General features: G+C 49.0%; 1 protein-coding gene across 2 annotated transcripts in view; it reads right to left on the bottom strand.

Moving 5' to 3' along the window:
• Positions 1 to 23,804, bottom strand: part of LOC142741191 (uncharacterized) — a 91,209-nt gene that overhangs the window by 16,050 nt on the left and 51,355 nt on the right. The gene's annotated exons all lie outside the window — the stretch shown is intronic.

Genomic DNA, 23,804 nt, shown 5'->3' on the forward strand with positions numbered 1-23,804 from the left:
TAAAAAAATCCCGAATTACATCCGTAATTAGTGCGTGTGAACGAATTACGTCCAAAAATAGCGCCTCGATAGCGCTGACAAACATCTGCCCATTGAAAGCAATGGGCAGACGTTTGTCTGTTCACACGAGGCGTAATTTACGCGCCGCTGTCAAATGACGGCAAATAGACGCCCGCGTCAAAGAAGTGACCTGTCACTTCTTTGGCCGTAATTGGAGCCGTTATTCATTGACTCCAATGAATAGCAGCGCCAATTACGTCCGTAATGGACGCGGCGTTCAAGCGCCTGCATATGCTGTAATGGCTGAAATTACGGGGATGTTTTCAGGCGGAAACATCCCCGTAATTTCAGCCGTAACGGATGCTGTCGTGTGAACATACCCTTATAATGACAGCACGACCCGTAAAATAAAAAAATAGAACATGTTCTATCTTTTTAACGGCACGGGCACCTTCCCGTGAGAAAACGGGAAGGTACCCGTGGCTAACAGAAGTCTATGGGCCCGCTATTTCGGGTCGTAATTACGACCCTTAATAACGGGTGTTTTTACGGTCGTGTGCATGAGGCCCCGTAATGACGGGTGGCTACATGTGTGCACCCGTCATTACGGCAGCGTTGCTAGGCGACGTCAGTAAATAGTCACTCTTCAGGGTGCTGAAAGAGTTAACTGATCGGCAGTAACTGTTTCAGCACCCTGGACAGTGACTACCGATCACAATATAGAGTACCTGTAAAAAAAAAAAGACGTTCATACTTACTGGGAACTCCCTGCTTCCTCCAGTCCGGTCTCCTGGCCGTTGCCTTGGTGATGCGTCCCTCGCGACATCCGGCCCGACATTCCTTGATGACGATGCAGCCCATGTGAGCGCTGCAGCCAATCACGGGCTGCAGAGGCCTCTGCAGCCAATCACAGGCTGCAGAGGCCTCTGCAGCCAATCACAGGCTGACGCGTCAGAAAAGAAGGTCGGACTGGAGGAAGAAGAGGGACTCGTCCGCAAGACAACGACCAGGTACGTATGAAATGCTTTTTATTTTTAATCAGCAGCCTCTTTTCTCTATCAGTGATTGATAGAGACAAGTGGCTGCCCATTTGTATAATATTTTTGACCGGGTTCGGTCAAAACGGGTTCGGCCGAACCCGGTGAAGTTCGGATTCGCTGCGAACCGAACTTTTCCGGAAGTTCGGACCGAAACCGGGTTCGGTTGTCCCGGTTCGCTCATCTCTAGTGGTGTCAATAAGCACTCCAATTAAATATCAATAAGTAAATAGCATATATAAATACATCAATAAAAATACATTATTGTGAATAGCACACATCAATACAGAAAGTATAAACAAATATTATAAAAATTAAGATGGATTCTATAGAGTATATATTATAAAAACAGCAATCTCCTTAATGTAGCCAATAAGTAAAGGTGAGGTCACCTGTGAAGTGCATATGTGCGTGATACATAATAATTAATTAAAAAATAAAGATCACCTCTGGGTTCCTCCTCATCACGTCGCCGCCATTATGAAAGCTAGAAATGCGCAACTGCGCATGCGTGAGAAGATACACAAAGTCTCAGGCATCAGAGATCTGGGAAAGGCGTCCGCGCATGCGCCCAACAGCCAGGGCGCAGACGCGGACATCTTAAGTGTGGGAACACTATGGTAGCCATACAAGATGACGAACTGAGTATGAGAGAGTTATCTAGATTAAGTACGCGCAGGCGCCCAGCATTCAGGACGTAAATGCGGACATATTTATTGTGGGAACCGTAGAGCGGACATGTATAGTGACAAGCTAAATATTGAAATATAGGAGGGTTACATAAGTAACCCCTCAAATTGCATATATAATATAAAAAATACTGTGTAAAAAGAGCATAATAAGCTAAGTAAAAAAGTATAGAATGTAAACACATAGACAGCGACCCCTACAGTCAAAGAAGCAGAACACTTCAAGACGGATAATACAATGGAGGAAAATATGAAAAAATATGAAAAATAGAAAAAAGACATAATACTATAATCATGTCCACATCAAGCACAAGAAGTACAGGCACCAAAGACGCAAATAGCATCTGTGTGCCATGCTGTAACCTCAAGTGCATATATGTAATAAATAAATTTCATTAGAAACACATTATCCATAATTTGGCTGAAAATTTTAAGGGGGAGATATCTACTGTCCAAAATACAAATAGGAACAATAGGAACAATATCGTAAAAAAACCAACAAAAACAGTATATTCTTCTTAAAAAAGTTTTATTCATAAATGTAAAAATGTGACGACATTTGAATCCAGAGATGATCTTCACCCGAACACAAGAGAATCTGAAAAAAATGAAAAAAATGAATGAAATATAAATATTTTAAATATATCAAGTATAAATAACACTGGAAGACGTCAAAACAAGACATTGATAGATCCAAGCAAAGAAAAAGACCGTTATCCTTCACACTAATCCACTCAGAGAAAAAGCTACATTAAGGCCATGTGGCTTCAAAGTATTAAGCCTATCTATCCATTGCAGTTCTATGGTTTTCAATAATCTGGTTCTATTACCACCACGTCTGAGGGGCGGAATGTGATCAAGGATCAAAAATCTCAATTGGTGTTCATTATGACCCATATCCAAAAAATGTTTGGATACGGGTAGATCCTGGCGCTTTTTTCTTATAGTATAGCGATGTTGGTTCAACCTGGTTTTCAAATCCAGTGTTGTTTCACCAACATATAGCAAATGGCATGGACACTGTAGAACGTATACAACATGATCAGAATTGCATGTAAGGTAATGACGGATATCAAATTTTTTTTTAGTATATGGGTGTGTAAAAGAAGAGCCTTTTAGCATAAGACTGCAATTCACACAGCTCAGGCATGGGAAGCAGCCTAGTCTAGGTTTTGAAAGGTACATCTGTCTATCCACCTGAGAACCAAAATCGGCCTTAACCAATTTGTCTCTCAGATTTCTAGAACGGCGGTAGGAAAACAAAGGTAAATTTTTAAATTCCGTAATCTGTGTCAGGCAATTCCCCAACATCGGCCAGTGTCGTCTAATGACACCAGAAATAGCATTGCTCTGATCCGTGAATGTGGACACAAAAGGAATCCGGTCGTTCTGAGTTTTAGACTGTCTAGGGACAAAAAGATCGTTCGAGCAGTCTGCAGCTGCCGCCCATGCCTGCCACACTTCACGCCTGAGATCCAATACACACCAGATCTCAAATGTTAGATTAACCGACTTTGACAATTTTAATTCATCAACTATTGTACAATTATTACTTTATCTGCTACAACCTGTTTCTAAACTAAATAATAAAAGTTATATTTTAATTAATACAATATTTGTATAGCAGCTGGGAAATTGGGGACTTATTTGTGCTCCGCACATTTATTTGTTTGTCTATTCCAATCATCCCTGCCAGTTGCTTGGGTCTCTGTTAATTTTTCCAAGAAGATCGTTCCTACACACAATATCAAACCGTCTTGAAGTGTTCTGCTTCTTTGACTGTAGGGGTCGCTGTCTATGTGTTTACATTCTATACTTTTTTACTTAGCTTATTATGCTCTTTTTACACAGTATTTTTTATATTATATATGCAATTTGAGGGATTACTTATGTCACCCTCCTATATTTCAATATTTAGCTTGTCACTATATATGTCCGCTCTACGGTTCCCACAATAAATATGTCCGCGTTTACGTCCTGAATGCTGGGCGCCTGCGCGTACTTAATCTAGATAACTCTCTCATACTCAGTTCGTCATCTTGTATGGCTACCATAGTGTTCCCACACTTAAGATGTCCGCGTCTGCACCCTGGGTGTTGGGCGCATGCGCGGACGCCTTTCCCAGATCTCTGATGCCCGAGACTTTGTGTAACTTCTCACGCATGCGCAGTTGCGCATTTCTAGCTTTCGTAATGGCGGCGCCGTGATGAGGAGGAACCTAGAGGTGATCTTTATTTTTTAATTAATTATTATGTATCACGCACATATGCACTTCAGGCTGGGTTCACACGACCTATTTTCAGACGTAAACGAGGCGTATTATGCCTCGTTTTACGTCTGAAAATACGGCTACAATACGTCGGCAAACATCTGCCCATTCATTTGAATGGGTTTGCCGACGTATTGTGCAGACGACCTGTAATTTACGCGTCGTCGTTTGACAGCTGTCAAACGACGACGCGTAAATTGACTGCCTCGGCAAAGAAGTGCAGGACACTTCTTTGCAACGTAATTTGAGCCGTTCTTCATTAAACTCAATGAAGAGCAGCTCAAGATATACGAGCGTCACAGACGCCTCGTATATTACGAGGAGGAGCATTTACGGCTGAAACGACGCAGCTGTTTTCTTCTGAAAACAGGCTGTCATTTCAGCCGTAAAAAAGCCAGCTAGCGTGTGAACATACCCTCACAGGTGACCTCACCTTTACTTATTGGCTACATTAAGGAGATTGCTGTTTTTATAATATATACTCTATAGTATCCATCTTAATTTTTATAATATTTGTTTATACTTTCTGTATTGATGTGTGCTATTCACAATAATGTATTTTTATTGATGTATTTATATATGCTATTTACTTATTGATATTTAATTGGAGTGCTGATTGACACCACTATTGATACACTACAATGTTCACTTGTTTGTTGCTTGAGAAAGACTCCAGTGGAAGGAGCTGAAACTTTGCTGTCTATGGGACAATAAAGTACCCTCTTTTTTTCACCTTGATTTGAATGGAGTGCTGCCTATTTTTGTAACGTACATTATTGGGATCTTGGTCTGCTCCTGTTGGCTTGCACCCACACTATACTGGTGCTGCTGGACCTTTTTGTTCATCTGTATATCTTTGACCAACCAGCTTGCACGGTAACTATGTCTAACTCTAATACTGATGCTATCAGTACTTTGTCTCCTGAAACTTTCACATACACTGACGAAGATGTCAAGCGCATATTGATGGGTCTTGGCGGTGAGGCTGGTTTTCTAACCACACCTTCAACCACGGATTTAAAGCGAAAACTGGAAAATGAAACCAAGAGAATGACTACTCTGCAATTGCATCTGATTACTCTGGGAGAATATTACAGACACCAGCGGATACCGAGAGGAATGCGATAAGTCTGAGACCTAACTTGTTCTCGCAGAATTAGTTTTTTTGCAATAGACTCAAACTAATTTCTAACAAATACGCGTTGGATGTGATTCTCTTAAATCTTGAGTTCCTGCAACAAGAAATACAGATGGTTGGTAATAATGTACGTAAAATTGATGACACGCTCAAATCCAGTATTGAAGATCAGGAGTATATCAAATTCTCTGACAACCTGAATCTACAAATCAAAAGATTGCAGACAGATTTGGAAGAAACCAAACGAAGAAAATGGAGCAGGGATGCGGATGATTATGGCAAAGGCAAGATCTACAGTTGGCAGAATGTGGACACTTATGACGGGTCCAGCTATAAAGATAATAGGAGACAATGAAAATCCACTACACAAGGGGGTCTGACGAATGTGGACCCCGCCTCTTTTTTAGGGGAAACCCCGGTGACTTCCACACCAGCTGGAAACGCACGAGAAGAGGGGGAAGACGGCACCGCTGGTGGCCTTGCACAGAGGAATTACAAACCGAAACATATGATGAAGAGAGGAGCGATGGCATTGAGGAAACGTTAGTGTTCAACATTTCCACTAAGGTACTGTCTGAACCTCAAATAATGCTTTTGAATAAAGGACTCTCCTTTTGTCCTTCCTCTTTGACGGACTGGTTGCAGATTGAGACCGATTTATTTCGGTTCTTTAGAGCAATTAAATTGTATCTATCTATCTATCTATCTATCTATCTATCTATCTATCTATCTATCTATCTATCTATCTATCTATCTATCTATCTATCTATCTATCTATCTATCTATCTATCTATCTATCTATCTATCTAATCTATCTATCTGTCTCCACATTTACAGATCAGAGTCATGCTATCTCTGGAGTCATTAGACGTCATTGGCCTATGTTAGGCAATTGCCTGACACAGATTCCAGAATTTAACCATTTTCCCTTGTTCTCTTACCGTAGCTCAAAAAATCTCAGAGACAAACTTGTAAGGGCCGATTTTGGTTCTCAAAAGATTGACAGACAAACATATTGTAAAGGATCTGCCAGGCACAGCTTCGGGGTTAACTCCCATAGGTAATCAGTCTGCACCTGAATCTACGTCTCTGAGACTGACTCCATCTTCCACCACTCAGGATGGCAGGCTTAGGAGTGGGAGAGCCTATCGCAGCCTGGCCAGACGGAGCTAGCTCCCGCCCTCTGTCTATTTATACCTGCCTTTCCTGTTCCTCCTTTGCTTGTGATTCTTCTCGTGTGGTTTCCTGGCCCAGCTACAGCTCCTAACTATTTGATCCTGCTCCATACTGACCCTGGCTTACTGACTACTCTCCTTCTCTGCGTTTGGTACCTCGTGCTCTCCTGGTTTGACTTGGCTCGTTCACCACTTTGGTTGCTCACAGTGTTTCCGTGGGCAACTGCCCCTTTCCCTTTGCTTTGTATTCCCTTGTATGTTTGTCTCGTGCACTTACTGAGCGTAGGGACCGCCGCCCAGTTGTACCCCGTCGCCTAGGGCGGGTCGTTGCAAGTAGGCAGGGACAGAGTGGCGGGTAGATTAGGGCTCACTTGTTCGTTTCCCTACCCCCGTCGTTACACATATCTTACAAAACCCAAGTTGGGCTGTTTTCCATGTTTGAGCTGCGTCAACTGCAGCCTCATGTTGAAGGGCTCTACTTTTACACATCCTCAGACCAAGAAAGCCTTCGATATCCGCCATTATCTCACATGTAACACTGATTTTGTTGTGTACGTTCTACAGTGTCCATGTCATCTTCTATAGGTTGGTGAAACCACATTAGATTTGAAAACTAGATTGAACCAACATCGTTACACCATTAGAAAAAAACGTCAGGACTTACCCGTATCGAAACATTTTTTGTATATGGGACATAATGAACATCAGCTAAGATTCCTCATTTTAGATCACATTCCCCCGTGGAATTAGACGTGGAGGTAATAGAACCAGGCTGTTAAAAATTAGAGAACTAAAATGGATAGACAGGTTAAATACCCTTAAACCAAATGGTCTGAACGTTGATTTCTCTTTAAGTGGATTAGTGTAGGGGATACTTGTCCTCTCTTTTGCCTCCCTTTCTCCCCCCTCCTTTTTTGCCTTCCTGTCCCGCTTTGGACCATCTATGATTGGTTTTTGATGTTCTAATCGGTACAAATACATGTTATATTCTAAATAATAATTAGTATTTTACCTCTATTTCAGATTTTCTCATGATATTATGATGGCAGGAAGGAGGTGAAGGGAAAGTGAGCCCTAATCTACCCACCGCCCTGTCCCTGCCTACTTGCAACGACCCGCCCTAGGCGACGAGGTACAACTGGGCGGCGGTCCCTACGCTGTCTAAGTGCACAGGAAAACAAACAGGGAACACGCAAGGGAAGGGGCAGTAGCCACGGAACGCCACGAGGAAACGGAGCGGCGAACGAACAGTCAGGACCAGGACGAAGTGAGTAACCCGAGCGGGCACGGAGACAGAAGCAAGCAAGGGGCAAAGCAAAGCAAAGCAAGTCAAGTCAAGGAGAACTGCAGCAAGGCAGAAGCACGGCAGAAGCAGGCTGGAGCAAGCAGCAGTGGGGCCAGGAATCCAAAAGAATAACAAGCAATGAGGAAGAGAAAACTGCAGGCACAAATGGACAGGGGGCGGAGCTAACTCTGACTGACCAGGCCGCGATAGGCTCTCCCACTCCTGAGCCTGCCACCCTGATTGGTGGGAGCCGGTGTCAGTCTAAGAGGTCTGGCCTCAGGTGTCGACTGATTAACCCTGGGAGTCTCCACAGACGTAGTGCCTGGCAGATCCTTTACAGTACTCCCCCTTTTATGAGGGGCCACCGGACCCTTACTAAGAGGACCCGGTTTAGTGGGGAAGAGAAGGTGGAACCTCCTGACCAATACCCCAGCGTGAACATCTCGAGCAGGTACCCAAGTCCTCTCCTCCGGCCCGTATCCTCTCCAATGGACCAGGTACTGGAGGGAGCCCTGGATCATCCTACTGTCCACAATCTTGGCCACCTCGAATTCCACCCCCTCAGGGGTGAGAACGGGAACAGGAGGTTTCCTAGAGGGGGACCAGGACGGGGAGCAGCGTTTAAGGAGGGAAGCATGAAAGACGTCGTGTATGCGGAAGGATGGGGGCAGCTCCAGACGGAAGGATACAGGGTTGAGGACTTCAATGACCTTATAAGGCCCAATAAATCGGGGAGCAAACTTCCTGGACGGGACCTTAAGGCGCAAGTTCCTGGACGACAACCAGACCAAATCCCCGACGACAAACCGGGGGTTAGCAGAACGTCTACTATCCGCCTGAATCTTTTGTGCGCTCTGGGACGCCTCTAGGTTCTTCTGAACCTGGGCCCAGACAGTGCACAGTTCCCGATGAACATCCTCTACCTCAGGATTATTGGAACAACCAGGGGAGACGGAGGAGAACCTTGGGTTAAACCCGAAATTACAGAAAAACGGGGAGACCCCTGACGAGTTACTGACCCGGTTATTCAGGGAAAATTCAGCAAGGGGAAGGAATGAGACCCAATCGAATTGACAGTCAGAGATGAAACACCTTAAATATTGTTCCAGGGATTGGTTGGTCCTTTCCGTTTGGCCGTTAGTTTCGGGATGGAAGGCGGAGGAGAAGGACAGATCAATCTCCAACTTTTTACAAAAGGCTCTCCAAAATAAGGAAACAAATTGTACCCCTCTGTCCGAAACGATATTGACTGGGGCCCCATGGAGACGCAGGATGTGTTTCACAAACAAAGAAGCTAACGTCTTGGCGTTAGGTAGCTTCTTAAGGGGCACAAAGTGGCACATCTTGCTGAAGCGGTCGACTACCACCCACACCACCGACTTGCCCTGAGATGGAGGCAAATCGGTGATAAAATCCATGGAGATATGGGTCCAAGGTCTCTGGGGAATGGGCAAGGGACGTAGTAGGCCCGCAGGTCGGGACCTAGGGGTTTTGGACCTAGCGCAAACCTCACAAGCGGCGACGTAAGCCCTAACATCTTTAGGCAACCCAGGCCACCAATAGTTTCTGGTAATGAGGTGTTTGGTGCCCAAGATGCCAGGATGACCAGATAGAGCGGAGTCATGGTTTTCCCTGAGTACCCTCAGCCGGTATTGCAGGGGAACAAACAGTTTGTCCCCAGGGACGTTCCCGGGAGCTGCACCCTGATCAGCCGCGATATCAGAAGCTAAATCAGAATCCGTGGCAGAGACGATTATACCAGGGGGTAAAATACAAGCGGGATCCTTCTCGGAAGGAGGATTGGCCATGAAACTACGTGACAGAGCATCAGCCTTAATATTCTTGGACCCAGCCCTATAGGTAACCAAGAAATTAAATCTGGTAAAGAATAGTGCCCACCGAGCTTGTCTAGGATTAAGCCTCCGGGCCGATTCTAGGAAAACCAGATTCTTGTGATCCGTAAGGACCGTTACCTGGTGTCTGGCCCCCTCCAGGAAGTGCCGCCACTCCTCAAAAGCCCATTTAATGGCTAGAAGTTCGCGGTTGCCAATATCATAGTTACTCTCCGTGGGCGAAAACTTCCTAGAGAAGTAAGCACAGGGGCGGAGATGGGTGAGGGAGCTGGTACCCTGGGACAAGACGGCCCCCACTCCCACCTCGGAAGCGTCAACCTCCACAATAAATGGCTCCTCTTGGTTGGGCTGAATCAGCACGGGGGCCGAGATAAAGCACTTCTTGAGAGTCTCAAAGGCCTGGACGGCCTCAGGGGGCCAATGGAGGACATCAGCACCCTTGCGGGTAAGGTCCGTAAGAGGCTTAGCGACGACCGAGAAGTTGGCAATAAATCTCCTGTAATAGTTGGCGAACCCTAAAAAACACTGTAACGCCTTAAGGGAGGCAGGTTGGACCCATTCCGCCACAGCTTGAACCTTGGCAGGGTCCATGCGGAATTCATGAGGAGTGAGGATTTGCCCTAAAAATGGTATCTCCTGTACCCCAAAGACACATTTTTCAGTCTTAGCAAACAGATTATTCTCCCGAAGGACCTGGAGCACCTTCCTGACATGCTCCACGTGAGAGGACCAGTCCTTGGAAAACACCAGTATGTCATCAAGGTACACAACAAGAAAATTACCCAGGTACTCTCTCAGGATTTCATTAATAAAATTCTGGAAGACAGCAGGGGCGTTACACAACCCAAAGGGCATGACCAGGTATTCGAAATGACCCTCGGGTGTGTTGAACGCAGTTTTCCACTCATCCCCCTCTTTGATGCGGATAAGGTTATATGCCCCCCGTAGATCGAACTTAGAAAACCATTGGGCTCCCTGAACCTGATTAAAAAGATCCGGAATCAAAGGAAGTGGGTACTGGTTCCTTACAGTGACCTTATTCAGGTTACGATAATCAATGCACGGCCTAAGACCACCATCCTTCTTCCCCACGAAGAAGAAGCCAGCACCTACAGGAGAAGTCGAGGGGCGAATGAAACCCTTGGCCAGGCATTCCTGGATATACACCCTCATGGCTTCACGTTCAGGACATGAAAGATTAAATATCCGACCTTTAGGAAGCTTGGCACCAGGCACCAAATCGATAGCGCAATCGTAATCTCTATGGGGGGGCAACACCTCGGAGGCCTCCTTAGAAAACACATCGGCGAAGTCCTGAACGAACTCAGGAAGCGTGTTTACCTCCTCCCGGGGAGAAATAGAGTTAACAGAAAGACATGACATAAGACATTCATTACCCCATTTGGTGAGATCCCCAGTATTCCAATCAAACGTGGGATTATGCAACTGCAACCAGGGAAGGCCTAAAACCAGATCAGACGATAATCCCTGCATTACCAGTACAGAGCACTGCTCCAAATGCATGGAGCCAACCAGGAGTTCAAAAACAGGAGTATGCTGAGTAAAATAACCATTAGCAAGGGGAGTAGAGTCGATTCCTACTACAGGGATAGGATAAGGTAAATCAATACAAGGCATCTTTAGAGACATAGCAAATTCCACAGACATGATATTAGCAGATGAGCCAGAATCCACGAAAGCACTGCCCGTGGCAGACCGGCCAGCAAACGAGACCTGAAAGGGAAGCAAAATTTTATTGCGTTTCACATTAACGGGAAATACCTGTGCGCCCAAGTGACCTCCCCGATGATCACTTAGGCGCGGAAGTTTTCCGGCTTCTTATTCTTGCGCCTGGGACAGGTGTTCAGTAGATGCTTGTCGTCCCCACAGTAGAAGCAGAGACCGTTCATTCTGCGAAACTCCCTACGTTGTCGAGGGGACATGGAGGCCCCGAGTTGCATAGGTACCTCCGAGTCCTCCGTGGAGGGGCGAGGAGGCGGGACCTCGGGGGGGATCGCAGAAAAGTCAGAGGGGAGCACACTGAAGCGTTCTAGCTGACGTTCCCTGAGACGTCGGTCAAGTCGTACTGCTAGGGCCATAACCTGGTCAAGAGAGTCAGACGAGGGGTAGCTAACCAGCAGATCCTTCAGGGCGTCAGATAATCCTAACCTAAACTGGCACCTTAGGGCCGGATCGTTCCACTGAGAAGCTACGCACCACTTCCTAAAATCAGAACAGTATTCCTCAACCGGTCTCCTACCCTGACGTAAGGTCACCAACTGACTCTCGGCTAAAGCAGTCCTGTCAGTCTCGTCGTAAATGAGTCCGAGGGCAGAGAAAAAACGATCAACAGAGGAAAGTTCAGGGGCGTCAGGAGCCAAGGAGAAGGCCCACTCTTGGGGCCCTTCCTGGAGTCGGGATATGATGATACCCACCCGCTGGTTCTCGGAACCTGAGGAGTGGGGCTTAAGGCGGAAATATAGTCTGCAACTCTCCCGGAAGGAGAGAAACGTCTTACGGTCCCCTGAAAACCGGTCAGGTAACTTGAGGTCGGGTTCTAGAGGTGAGGTGGTGCGCCCAACCCTTTGGGCCAGGGCCTGGACCTGTAGGGAGAGGCCCTGCATCTGCTGGGTCAGGGTCTCAAGGGGGTCCATGATAGCGACAGCGTAGGAGAAATGGTAGACTAGGTAAGGGCTTGTTATTCTATGATGGCAGGAAGGAGGTGAAGGGAAAGTGAGCCCTAATCTACCCACCGCCCTGTCCCTGCCTACTTGCAACGACCCGCCCTAGGCGACGAGGTACAACTGGGCGGCGGTCCCTACGCTGTCTAAGTGCACAGGAAAACAAACAGGGAACACGCAAGGGAAGGGGCAGTAGCCACGGAACGCCACGAGGAAACGGAGCGGCGAACGAACAGTCAGGACCAGGACGAAGTGAGTAACCCGAGCGGGCACGGAGACAGAAGCAAGCAAGGGGCAAAGCAAAGCAAAGCAAGTCAAGTCAAGGAGAACTGCAGCAAGGCAGAAGCACGGCAGAAGCAGGCTGGAGCAAGCAGCAGTGGGGCCAGGAATCCAAAAGAATAACAAGCAATGAGGAAGAGAAAACTGCAGGCACAAATGGACAGGGGGCGGAGCTAACTCTGACTGACCAGGCCGCGATAGGCTCTCCCACTCCTGAGCCTGCCACCCTGATTGGTGGGAGCCGGTGTCAGTCTAAGAGGTCTGGCCTCAGGTGTCGACTGATTAACCCTGGGAGTCTCCACAGACGTAGTGCCTGGCAGATCCTTTACAGATATGTTGAAGATCACTTCTGGATATACAAGTCATCACGGACTGCCAATTTTTAATAAATCGTGCTTATAACATTTTATTTTTGTTGAATTTTGTCTTAGGGCAACATATGATATCTCTTTATGTTTCTTCTGATTCATAGAGGAACCTTTGATATTAGGGTTTATTATTTTCCTTTATTGTCTTCAAGTTCTGTGATTAATAGGTATTACTATGATATATAGATAGGCTATAGATCGGTATTGCCTTCATTCCCTCTTTCTAAACTGATTAATGGACACTATTTGTGTAGTTTTTCCACCGTTTTTACGTTTTGCCGTATATACTAAACTCTACTATGTATGTAATAGTTCCGCTTTTCACCTGTAGGTGTCGCCACTTTCGCACTCACACATACATGTTTACTATTAGTATAATTATTTATACTCTATATACATCATAGGCATTTACTACCGACCTATTGTCTTTTTACATCATTGGAGATTGATAAATATATCTTTATCATTTTCACCAGTGCTCTTTATTAGTACCTTCGATCGTCCACGGCTCCCATACTTAAGATGGCAGCATTTGCATCCTAGCTCTAGGGCGCATGCGCGGTCTAATACCGGATATCTCTGATGCCCGAGACGCAATATGTCTCACTGCGCATGCGCAGTTGCGCCACACACTCTCTTCAATGGCAGTTCCGTGCTGTTGACATTCCATGAGGTGATCTTTGTTTTTAATTAATTCTATCATGTACACTTGTATTTCACAGTTGTTTGCACTTTTTTCCATTGGATAATATAGGGTAAACATTGTCTTTTGACTATGTACTTTGTGATATCCATCTTACTTGTATATGACATGCTTACACGTTTTCTATTGATGTGAGTTGTTTTAAATATTGTTCTTTTATGAATGTATTTATGCTCATTTTGAGCTTATTGGTATGTAATTGCATTATTGATTACCACTATGTTTTAAACGCTTGAATTGACACATGTTAGTTGCTTGAGAAAGGCTCCAGGGGAAGGAGCTGAAACGTTGCCTATGGGACAATAAAAGTACCCTCTTTTTTTCACTTTCACAAACGGAGAGCTGCCTGATTTTTGCTCTATACGTAATTGGGATTTTGGTCTATCCCTTTGGGCTTGCACCCACACTTTACCGGTACTGCTGGATCCATTTGTCTATCTATCTATCTATCTATCTATCTATCTATCTATCTATCTATCTATCTATCTATCTATCTATCTATCTATCTATCTATCTATCTGTAAGGGGGTCGAACACTGTACTTCCCCTTACGTAAAATAACTGAGTTTATGCTTTTTATTATGTCTGTTCCATTGTCTATTTGTTTTGCCGTGTATGTATTACATGAGTATCAGCTGTAATAATTTACTTTGGCCACTAGATGGCTCCATACTGGCAGGAAGAGATAGAAAGCAGGAAGGAGGAAGTGACGTGCAGGGCAGTGTGACTGGAGAAAGACGAGCGAGGAGGCCCAAACACTGACACCATGGAGTAAGCGGGTGAGCTGCAATATACACACACGTGGCAAGGGCTTGAGTCAGTGACCTGAAAACCCTGAGTACTGAGGGGTGCTGTACAACTAGGTCCGGGTAATAACATGGAGATTCAAGCCAGTTTATGGAACATATGGAGTGGTGACCAGTAAAGATTTGTCCTCCCCTTTGATAGCCAAAGACTGTTCTGAGGACACGAGTAAAGTAAGTGACCACAAATGATGGCCAGCCGGATCACAGATACGGGTGTGTGTGCAGTGCTTAGCTATGCCAGGTGGGGCGGGAGCCACCAAGGACTGTAAATACCCGGATTGCTAAGCGGGGCATAAGCCACGGAGTACTGCTTGAACTATATGCCAGAAGGGGCGGGAGCCGTCAAGGGCTGTAATCAGCCGGATTACCAAGCGGGGCGGGAGCCGCTGAATTGGCCTAAGTGCTGGATTGCCAAGCGGGGCGGGAGCCGCTGAATAGGCCTAAGTGCTGGATTGCCAAGCGGGGCGTGAGACGCTGAATGGGCCTCAGTACTGGATTGCCACGCGGGGCGGGAGCCGCTGAATAGATATAAATGCTGGATTGCGATGCGGGGCGGGAGCCGCTGAATTGATATAAATACTGGATTGCCACGCGGGGCGGGAGCCGCTGAATTTATATAAATGCTGGATTGCCATGCGGGGCACAAGCCATAAAGGGCTGGTAATGACCAGGTTGTCAGCCAATGGATATAGTTGCATTTATTAAGAGACTGTGTTATTGCATTTGTAACGTTCAAGAATTCTGCCTCTCCAAGAGAGTTTATCTCCAGTAAAGTGTGAACATTGAATAAACTGTGTCTGCTACATTATTGTACCTGTATAAAGGGGGCCTGTAATTACTCCTGGTGTGGATTATTTAGTTGCATACCAGACTTGATAAGTTAGCCACGTGCGGCTGTGGCCCCCCATATACGCTCTAACACTTGGCGTAGTCGGCAGGATGAGTCTCCTCAGTTTCTTCCTGGCACAATGGTCTGGCTGTCCTCCAGGAACATTCGACTAAGAGTACCATCATGCAAGTTTGCTCCCAGATTCCTCGGACCATTCGAGATCCTAAAACAAATCAACCCTGTCGCTTATAAACTTCGGCCGCCTCCTACCCTCAAGATCCCCAACTCCTTCCACGTGTCCCTCCTGAAGCCAGTGGTCCTGAACCGCTACACCAAGACTCCTAGCCCTGTGGTTGTCGCCAAGAGATCCTGGACACCAAAAAAGTGAGAGGAAAGACCTTTTATTTGGTGGATTGGAAGGGATTTGGTCCTGAAGAGAGGTCTTGGGAGCCAGAAGAGAACCTTAATGCTCCTGCTCTTCTGAAAAAATGTCTCTCTCGTTCTGGTCCCAAGAAGAGGAGGCGTAAGAGGGGGGATACTGTCATGTCCGTGGCTGCGGGCTGTCAGCTCCGTTCCTCCCCTGACAGCCGCAGCCACGAGCCGGCGAGCGCTGGCCCCAGCCTCCTCCTCAGGAGAAGCCAGCGCTCGCGTCTACTCACCAATGCCGGATCCCGTGGGGTGCACACACATGCTCGTGCCCACTCTTAAAGGGGCAGCGCGTGCACCAGACCTCGTTCCTGACCTCTGACCTGTGAGTACTCTGGACTATAAGAGGGGTCCAGCCCCCTAGTTCTATGCCTGAGCTTTGTTGTTGTATCCCTAGTCTGTCTTGCAAATGGCCCCCTAGTGTTTCCTGCTCCCAGTGTTTTCCTGTTTCCTGTTCCTGTATCCTGAATCTAGTGTTGTGCTTGCTGTAGCCGTGCTGTATTCTACGCCTGACCTGCCTCTCCACACCTGTCATCCGCCTGCTGCCAGGTTCCTGCCTAGCCTGCCTCGCTGCTATCTGAGCTGCCACAGGTACCCTATACGAACTATAGACTTTGACCTGCGTCCTGTTGGCCAGATGCCTTACCGCCAAGACGGCACGGCCCAGTGGGTCCATGAACTCCTCGTGACAGCCGGATATTCTTGGAAGACAGCCGGACCTTAGTACCTGGAAGAAACTGGGGAGGTTCTCGTCTTCTAGTGTCTGCCTTTTTCTTCATGCAGTCGACCGCCAGCAGAATAGAAGATCGGGTCTGCTGCCATATCTGCAGAAAGTCCCTGAAAGTAGAGTCAGCTGCTGGCACCTGGGACATAGTGGAAACAGGAAGAGGTATTCGTGGATGTTGGCCGTAGACAATGAAGAACGGGCTGGAGGTGGTGGACTCACTAGTATGGTTGTTATAAGGGAACTGAGCCCAAGGAAGCAGCTGCACCCAGTCATCCTGCTGCCTGGAGATAAAGTGCCGCTGATAGTTCTCCATAATCTGATTAACCCTCTCGACTTCACCATTGGACTGGGGATGGTAGGCCGAGGAGAAGTCCAACTTTACACCGAGGAGACTGGAGAGTGATCTCCAGAACTTTGAGGTAAACTGAGCCCCTCGATCTGAGACAAAATGCAGAGGCAAGCCGTGCAGACGGAAGATGTGTTGGACGAAGAGGCCGGCCAGTCGGGAAGCAGAAGGCAGACCAGTCAGTGCAACAAAATGAGCCATTTTGGAAAATCGGTCCACCACCATCCAGACCACACTGCATCCAGCAGAGAGAGGTAGATCTGTGACAAAGTCCATTGAAATATGTCGCCAGGGGGCATCGGGCACAGGCAGTGGCTGGAGCAGACAAGCTGGTCTGGATTGGGCAACTTTCTTTGCTGCACACACCGTACAGGAGGAGACAATATCCGTGATGTCTTTGGGCAGCGTGGGGCACCAGAACTGATGGGCAATTAGGTCTCGGGTCTTACGGGCACCCGCGTGACCTGCCAGCTTGAAACTGTGTCCCCAGCGAAGGATTCTTCTTCTGTCTGCCAGACGTACAAAGGTCCTTCCCGGAGGAATGTCTCTAACTTGCAGAGGGTTGACAGAGATGATTAAGGAAGGGTAAATTATATTCTGTGGGGACTCCACAGTGTCTTCTGTCTCGAATGACCTAGACAAGGCATCGGCCCTCACATTCTTGTCGGCAGGGCGGTAGTGGAGCTCAAACTGGAACCGAGCGAAGAACAGCAACCACCCGGCCTGACGAGCCGTTGGGCCGTCTGGAGATAGGTGAGGTTCTTGTGGTCCATAAAGACCAGGATTGGATGAGCTGCACCCTCTAGTAGGTGTCTCCACTCCTGCAGAGCCAGCTTGATGGCCAGTAACTCCCGATCCCCAATCGAGTAGTTGCGCTCTGCGGGAGAAAAAAGCTTACAGTAGTAGCCACATACCACAGTCTTGCCATTGGAGCCTCTCTGGAACAGAAGTGTGCCAACACCAACAGAGGAGGCATCCACTTCCAACGAAAAGTGTAGGGACACATCAGGATGATGAAGGATTGAGGCTGACGTGAAGGCCTTCTTTAAGCTCTTGAACGCGGCCTCTGCTTCTGGAGTCCACACCTTGGCATTCATGCCCTTTTTGGTGAGGGTAGAGATGGGGCTGTCAGTGAGGAGAAGTTGGGAATGAACAGCCGGTAGAAGTTGGCGAATCCAAGAAAGCGCTGTATGGCCCTTAAGCCTTGAGGGCGTGGCCATTCCAAGACAGCCTTTACCTTCTCAGGATCCATTTTATGCCCCTGATTGGAGATGATATAGCCCTGGAAGGGTAGAGACTTTCTATTGAACACGCACTTCTCCAGCTTGGCAGATAGGTGATTCTCCCTTAATCGAAGCAAAACTTGGCGGACATGTCTCTGATGAGTTACTGGATCTGGGGAAAAAAATCAAAATGTCATCGAGATACACCACAACACAGACATAGATGAGATCACGGAAAATGTAATTGACGAATTCTTGAAAGACCGCGGGGGCGTTACACAGGCCGAAGGGCATAACCAGGTATTCATAGTGCCCATCACGTGCGTTAAATGCCATCTTCCACTCATAACCCTGACAAATCCGGATTAGATTGTAGGCCCCCCGCAGGTCTAGTTTGAAAAAAATATTTGCCCCCGTATGCGATCAAACAGTTCGGAGATTAAAGGCAATGGGTATCTGTTCTTTACCGTGATCTGGTTGAGAGCCCGGTAGTCAATGCAGGGTCTGGGGGATCCGTCTTTCTTTATAACAAAGAAAAACCCGGCCCTGGCCGGGATGAGGATTTGCGTATGAAGCCCCTCTCTAAATTCTCCTTAATACGGTCAGACATCGACTGGGTTTCAGGTAAGGAGAGAGGGTATACTCTACCGCGAGGAGGAGACGAATTAGGAACGAAGTCAATAGGACAATCATACGCTCGATGTGGTGGCAATGTCTCTGCCTCCTTCTTGTCGAAGACATCCGAGAACTGATAGTAGCAAGAGGGCAACCCTGCCAATGACTGATGCAGAGGAGACTGAAGTGGATGGACATGCCCCAGACAGCGGTTGTAGCACTTGGGACCCCACTGGAGCACCTCTCTGGAGTTCCAATCCAGGACTGGGGTGTGTAGACGGAGCCAAGGCAAACCCAGCAACACGAGGCTGACAGCCTTGGACAGGGAGATGACCTCAGAATGAAGGGCTCCCACTTAAAGCCTCAGCGGTTTGGTCACAGACAATATTTGGTCGGACAGCATCAGTACATCTACTGAGGCAACGATCAACGGCTTCTCCAGAAGGATAGTGGGAAAGTGAAGAAGATCAACAAGGTCTCCACGTATAAAATTGGTCAAGATAGGCAGAGATCAGATGGGACCTCTCGCCAGCGACAATAGTCACAGGGATTGACAGCTTGGAGGAGAGTTCTTTGTCAAATGCTGTTGCGCCCAGGGTTGTCTCTCCAACCAATCCTAGGCGTTGGAGTTTTTTGGCTTCTATAGAGTCCAGAAGTGCGCCTGCGCTGTTTCTCCTGGACAGATAGACTAAGCCGATCTACTTGCATCGGGACCTTGGGTGGAGCAACAGATGAGGACAAGAGGGGTTGCTGGATGTTGGGAGCCAACCTAGGGAGCCTTTCTCTCTCGACGAACCTCTTGGGATCTTTCTCTGAGACTCATGTCAACCCGGGTGGCAAGTAAAATTAGGCCGTCCAAGGTAGGTGGTAGATCACGAGCAGCTAGTTCGTCCTTGATCTCGGATGACAGACCATGCCAGAAGGAAGCTACTAATGCCTCGTTGTTCCAGGACAGCCCTCCTGCCAGGGTTCGGAACCGGATGGTGTACTCGCCCACGGAGGTGTCCTCCGGGCGTAGGTTCAGTATAGAAGTAGCTGCCGATGAAACTCGTCCAGGATCCTCGAACACAGTACGGAATAACCGCAGGAACCCCTGGAAGTCTCGGGTCCCTGTCGTTCCCAAATTGAGTTCGCCCACGCCAGGGCCTTGCCGGCAAGCAGAGAAACAATGAAGGCGATCCTGGCACTGTCTGAGGGAAATGCTCTGGCGTGCAGGGTGAAGTGGATATGACACTAGTTGAGAAATCCCCTGCACGTGCTTGTGTCTCTGTAGAAACGAGGTGGTAATGGCAGCGAGAACTGAGGATCAGAACCGGTGCTGACAGGAGGTGTAGCAGGAGGATCAGTCGGAGAAGCTGTAATAGGAGCAGAGGAGGAAGCAGCTAGCGCCCCTATCTGTAGTGCCATAGAGTTTACTGCCACAAGGAGTTGATCCAGTCGTGTTCGCAGGTCCTGCAGGTCCGCTTGCATGGCTTGGGAAGGGGACAGGCCCTTGAATTGACCAGCGGGGTCCATGGCCTGAGCGTACTGTCACGGCACAGGGTGTGGACCCACTGGGCCATACTGCGTAGCGGCATAGCAGCTGGCCAAACAGGTTCAATGAAATGTCTATAGTTCAGGAAGGGTACCTGAGGCATTGTAGACAGTAGTGGTGGTTTCAGGCTGAGACAGGTGCCAGAACGAGCTTGATCTCTGAGGAGAGAGGAGTGTTTTGAGTGTGGTGCACTGTGCTTGGAGCAACTACCGTCCCGGGGACTCTGCCTTTTTCACCTGCCCAGGTTTATTACACCTGCCTGGGCTAGCAGAGTGCACCGAGGGGGGGCTCCATCTGGAGATGGAGTCCCGGTCCTCCACCCTCCGGAGAAGGCCGGTGGGGGGTGGAGGGACATCCCAGCCAGCTGGGAAAGTGGAGCCAGCCCTGGGGGAGAGAAGGACATCTTGAGGCAGTAACAGCGTGGCCTCGTCCTCTCCCAGGGTTGGTGCATCGCAGCATGCCGCGAGGAGAGGAGGAGAAGGACAACCGGGAATGGATCAACAAGGCTGCAGGGACCCGTCCGAGTGGGGGTCACTGAGGCCAGGAGAAGACGCTGCCACGTTTGGCTCCCGCCTGGTGGCCCACATGGAGGAGTACAAAGATCTGGGGAGGTCCCTGCAGCGAATCCGCGGTAACCTGACGGTGGCCCGGCAGAGGGACGCCAAGTCATCAGGCAGCAGGCGGGCAAAGTTCGCTGCACAGGTCCGTACCCTGCTAAGGGAAGTGAAAGAGGTGGAGGAGCGGAGGGGAAGATAATAGCCGGAGGGGGAGTCTTCGCCGAAAAACTGAGGAATGAAGACAGATTCCAGGCAATGGCTGACGCAAGCCAGAGAGGGGGGAAGCAGCAGGAGGAGGCAGCTGAGACCAGAATGGAGACCAGCATGGAGAGCACTGTGGGAGAAACCCTTGACGTGCCGGTGCCGGTCCCTGACAGTGAGTCAGACTCAGAGGCACCGCGCGAGTCAGGGGAGCTCACGGTGAGGGAGGAGATCTCTCCCAATATGGCACGCCTGCCAGAGTCCAGTTCCGGGTCAGAGGGGGAGCATCCCCCCGGGATTCTAACACAGATCCGGGATCAGGAGTCCCCCGTGTCTTTGGAGAACTTCAGCTTTGGCTCGGATCTGCCCCCAGAGGAGGAAGTGTGAGGTGCGGGAGCAGAGAAGCGGAGGAGGAAGAAGCTGAGACAGAAGCAGAGGGAGGAGAGACTGCTAAAACAAGAGGTGAGGCTTGTATATGTTCATGGGTCTCCCCTGCACTCCGGGTCAGAAGAGATTCTGGTCCAGAGTGCAGGTCCAGCAAACCCCCCAGCCCCGGCTTCTGCAGTGGAGTCGGGGCGGGAGAGCGGGAAGATTGAAATGAGGATGGGCAAGATGGCGCCGGATGCCGCTCGCTGTGAAGTGGGCGGCGCTGGCAGCCGGAGCGCAACAGGGGGCGTGGTCCCAGACCCGGCGGACGGCGAGCCCCGGAGACCGGTGAGCGGTGTGAGCCGTGCATCGGAGGAGGGGGCGGACTGGAAGTCGGCTGCAGCACGGTCCCGTTGGTCGGGTGCCTGTAATGTGGCCGGTCTTGTCACACCGGGACCGGCCAGCGTGATAGGTCTACAGGCACCCGATGCCTCGGATAAGGGCGGAGTCAGAGTCTCTGCAAGGGGCGCAGCCAGCCACACCGGAGCAGAGGAGGGGAGTGGCCTGGCAAGAATAAGCGCAGAACGGCCGCTGCAAAGCAGCCCTGCAAAAGGGAAAATCGCAGATAAAGTTAATGAAGAAAGTAAAAGTAAAAATAAAGATATGGGAAAAAATGTTTTTGCAGATAAAGGAGTGTCTTTTCCTGCCCTGCCAAGCAATATGGACATCGATGACGTGGAGGGTCGCGTGGAGGTGCCGCTTATGTCAACTGATGATGCAGAGGTGGGGGTTGGGGTGTCAGGGCAGGAAAGGTAACGGAAAAGCAAAAAAATAAAGAACCAAGAGAATGGTAGGATCGCGGGTGAATGTATCAGCCGGTGATGTGACGAGCCCGGCTGGCGGGATTTTGCTGCACCAGCAATATTCCGCCAGAATGGTCTCAAGAAGGTGACCGTTCTCACCTGTAACGAGTCACTTTCTTGTGTTGACATCATGACCTGGTTAAGTCGGTTTGGAGGGGTAGCGGAGATGCCCAGGAAAAAGCTGGATGAGTTTGGCATCTGGTCGGGGGCCTGGACGTTTATGGTGAAACTTAAGCGTCTGGGGAAAACTGTGTCCCACATTCCATCCTCTGCTTTCCTTGGGACGGATCGCATCCTGGTCTTCTACCAGGGACTGCCGTGGCTGTGTCACCGGTGTGGCGACCCCTCACACATGAGCGCGGCCTGCACGGTGCAGAAATGCGCTCATTGTGGGGGGGTAGGTCATCTAGCTACATCGTGTGGCCAGATTAGGTGTCACCTGTGTGGTGACTTAGGTCACCCATTCAGTAGGTGTCCTCGCTCCGTGGTCAATGCGGTCGCCAAGCCTGCAGGAGAAAAGAGTGGGGTGGCTCCTGTGGGTGAGGAGGCATGCAGAGATGGCGGGGCAAAAGGGCAAGTGAAGACATCAAGAAAAGGGCTTCAGCCTTCCTACCATCGAAGGCTGGAGAAGAGGCAAAAGGAGAGGGAGCTGAGGGAAGCCCAGGTAACTGGGGGGACCTCTTGCCCGAACCCGGAGCCTGCCCTGGAGACGGATGCCCTTGGGGACGCTGAACTGGATGAGGAGGTCAGGAGGATCCAGAGGGAGCAAGTGGCTGAGGACTCTCAATTCTCCCAATATGAAAGTGTTGGTGAGGAAGAGAGGGTACACCCTAAAAAAACATCTGGGACACAGGATAAGATCTTGAGGGGGCCAAAGTCATCTGGCCAAGCCCCGGCCACGGAAGGTACAATCTGCACCCCTCTGGTGCTCTCCCCCAACCGCTACCAAGCCCTCGTGGATCTTCCAGCTCCTCAGCAAACTGAGGAGGAGGGTGAGGTAGGGGTCTCAGGTGGTGCTGGGCCCCTTCCCCCGAGAGGTACAAAGGGCTCTGGGGCAGGGGTCAACCTGGGACAAGGGGACGAGGATGGGAGTGTGAGTGAGGGGGGGAGGTCCGCCAGGAGGAGATGGACTCCACTACCTCCAAAAAAAGAACTAAAGATAAAGGGTCTGGAGGGTCCTCTTCAGATCATGACGGGAGGGAAGAAGAAAGCTGTCTAATTTTATCATCCAGGATGGCGGTACCCGCACCGTTGACGCTGGCTTCCATTAATGTCGCCAGCATTAAGTCAGATATGGCTAAATGTGCAGCCTTTGATTTTCTCAGCCGAGTTGAAGCTGATGTTTTGTTTTTGCAAGAGACCAGACTGTCACTTTTGGCAGATGTCGTAAAAGCCAGGAGGGATTTGCGACGTGGACCCTCCTACTGGTCTCTTGCGGCTGAGCCATATAGCGGTATGGCGGTTCTTTTCACCGCACCGGTAAAATGCCAACGGATGATAGAATTAGAAATGGGGAGGTGCCTGATTTTAGATGTTCTCATGAAGGGACAAGAATTAAGGCTAATTAACATCTATGGTCCCCAAACAAAGTGGGACCGAAAAAGTCTCTTTATGAGGATTAAGCCTTTCCTTTTTTCTAGTCGACAGGTCATCTTTGGAGGGGATTTTAACACTGTCGTTAGACCCTGTGATAGAGGAGGTTCCAAAGATAGACTGGGCTATGATAGCGTGGCCTTAAATAGCATAGCTAGCGAGGCTCGCCTGGTGGATATCCACATTAGGCATACCCTAGGTCACCCCGGGTTCACCTATCAAAGAGGTAGTTGTAGGTCTA

The sequence above is a fragment of the Rhinoderma darwinii genome, chromosome 2 (assembly GCF_050947455.1).
Source record: "Rhinoderma darwinii isolate aRhiDar2 chromosome 2, aRhiDar2.hap1, whole genome shotgun sequence".
NCBI lineage: Eukaryota > Metazoa > Chordata > Amphibia > Anura > Rhinodermatidae > Rhinoderma > Rhinoderma darwinii.